Raw genomic sequence first — 2,859 nt, 5'->3', positions numbered from 1 at the left:
AGGATTCTTTACCACTGAGCCACCTGGATAATCTCATGATCCTTTGCACTTTTGTGGTATCAGTTGTAACTTCTCACTTTTCATTTCTAATTTCATTGGTTTCTGTCATCAAGTTTTTCTTTTTGATGAGTCTGTCATCAAAAGATAGACATTTAAAGATTTATTTTGTTCAACTTTTCAAAGAACCGGGTTTAAGCTTAATTAATCTTTTTTTTTTTTTTTTTCATTTTAACAGTTTTTAATGAAAGCTGTAGACAAGATGACTTTATTCCTGCATCTTCTCAACTGTTTCTTCCTTATGTTTGCCCTTTTCCTTTCCTCCTTGGCAAGATTTGGCTTTACGTTCAAGGATCTTTTTGCGGTTTTTGTGCAGTTTTAGTCTGGTGATAACCACCTTGCTGGGGTGAATGACCATATGGACAGCTGTGCCATTAGCCTTCTCCCTCTGCACTCGTTCAATGTAGATGACGTATTTCTTCCTGTAAACCTGGACTACTTTGCCAATTTGCTGCCCTTTGTAATGCCCTCGTACAACCTGAACTTCATCATCCTTTCGGGTGGGCATGGATTGAATGCTGTACTTCTGTCTTAGATCTTTAGAAAGAGGAGAAGACATAATTTTCCTGCGAATGTGGGAAAGCGCATTGAAATGCCTTTTTCGATTCTTGCTTCAGTCAGAAGTCACAAAGGGTTTGAACTTCATTTTGGCCACTGGCGCTTCAGCGATGGCCACAGAAGGGAAGAGATCTAAGCTTAATTAATCTTTATTATTTTCTTCAACTCCATTTCCTTTATTTCAGTTGTGGTCTTTATGATTTATTTCCTTCTACTAAATTAGAGTTTTCTTTATTTCTTCTTTAGTTGCTTTACATGTAAGAAGAGATTTTTTCTGATTTTTCTCATTTCTTGACACAAGATTGTATTGCTATAAACAATTCATTGCTATAAGCAATTGCTATAAATGAAGAATCAATGTTTTTGAATTGTGGTACTGGATAAGAGTCTTGAGAGTTCCTTGGACAGCAAGGAGATCAAATCAGTCAATCCCAAAGGAAACCAACCCTGATATTCATAGGAAGGACTGATGCAGAAACTGAAGCTCCAATACTTTGGTCACTTATTGCAAAGAGCTGACTCATTGGAAAAGATCCTGATGCTGGAAAAAATCTGTGGGTGGGAGGAGAAGGGAGTGACAGAGGATGAGGTGTTTGGATGGCATCACTGACTCAAAAGACATGAATTTGAGCAAACTCTGGGAGATACTGAAGGACAGGGAAGCCAGGTGTGCTGCAGTCCATGAGGTCCCAAACAGTCAGAAATGACTTAGCAACTGAACATCTGAAACATCCCTCTGAGAACTGCTTTTGCTGAATCATATAGGTTTTGGACTGTATGTTTTTGTTGTCCTTTTTCTCTAGGTATTTTTTTTTTCCTTTATGATTTGTTCAGTTATCCACTGGTTATTTAGTAATAAGTTGCTTTGTCTTCATGAATTTATGGGTTTTTTAAAAAATATTTTCCCCTGTAATTCATTTCTAATCTTATAGTGTTATGGTTGGAAAAGATAATTTTATTATTTCAATTTTCTTAAATATACCAAAATTTGAATCGTGACCTGATATGTGATCTATTCTGGAGAATGTTCTGTGTGCACTTGAGAAGAAAGCATATCCCACTGCTTGGGGATGGAATGTCTTATAAATATCAACATATCTATCTAATCTAATGTGTGATTAAGGCTTGTATTTCCTTATTATATTTCTGTCTGGATGATCTATCCATTGATATATGCGGGGTGTTACAGTCCCCCACTATTAGTGTGTTACTATTGATTTCCCCACCTATAGCTGTTAGCATTTGCCTTAAGTCTTGAGGTTCTCTCATGTGGGTGCACATGTATTTGCAATCATTATATTTTCTCCTAGGACTGATCCCTTTATCATTACATGACATCCTTCCTTGTCTCTTTTAACAGTCTTTATTTTAAAATCTATTTTTTTCTGATAAAAGTATTGCTTTCTTTTGTTTTTCATTTCTATAGAGTATCTTTTTCCATCCCTTCACTTTGTCTGTATATGTCTGTAGGTCTGAAGTGGGTCTCAGGTAGACAGCATATATATGGGTCTTGTTTTTGCATCCATTCAGCCAGCCTGTTTTTTAGAATGGTAATTCATTTACATTTAAGGTAAATATACATAGGCTTGCTTTTGTTGCAATTTTCTTTGGGTAGTTTGTTTTCATAGATTTTTTTCTTTCCTTCTTTTGTTGTTCTATTCTCTTGTATTTCTTTCCTAGATACAGTCCTTTAGAATTTGTTGCAAAGCTGGTTTGATGATATTGAATTATTTTAGCTTCTTCTAGTAAAGCTTTTGATTTAGTAAAGCTTTTGCTTTCTCCATTCAATCTGAATGAAAACCCTGATGGATAGAATATTCTTGGTGTAGGTTTTTCCCTTTCATCACTTTAAACATATCATGGCACTCCATTCTATAATCCTCAGTGATTCTGGTGAAAACTCAGCTAGCAACCTTATAAGGATTATCTTGTATGTTACTTGTTGCTTTTCTTTGCTGTTTTTAATTTTTTGTATTAACTTTTATTAGTTTGATTAATATATGTCTTGACATGTTTCTCCTTCTGTTTATTCTGTATGAGACTCGGCACTTCCTAGATTTTGGGTGAATTTTTCCCATGTTAGGGATTATTTGACTATAACCTCTTCATGTTTTCTCTCATTCTCTTTCTCTTCTTCTCTTGAGACTCTTATAATTTGAATGTTGGTGCATTTAATATTGTCCCAGAGATCTCTGAGACTGTCCTCAAATCTTTTTATTATTTTTTCTTTATTCTGTTGTGTTG

The 2,859-nt window shown here is 35.0% G+C and overlaps 1 pseudogene; it reads right to left on the bottom strand.

Moving 5' to 3' along the window:
- Positions 1–265: 265 nt before the first annotated feature.
- Positions 266–703, bottom strand: LOC133049404 (large ribosomal subunit protein uL24-like; annotated as a pseudogene).
- Between the last annotated feature and the right edge of the window lie 2,156 nt (positions 704–2,859).

This window comes from Dama dama, chromosome 30 (assembly GCF_033118175.1).
Source record: "Dama dama isolate Ldn47 chromosome 30, ASM3311817v1, whole genome shotgun sequence".
Classification (NCBI taxonomy): Eukaryota; Metazoa; Chordata; class Mammalia; order Artiodactyla; family Cervidae; genus Dama; species Dama dama.
This window is presented reverse-complemented; position numbering and strand designations above follow the sequence as displayed.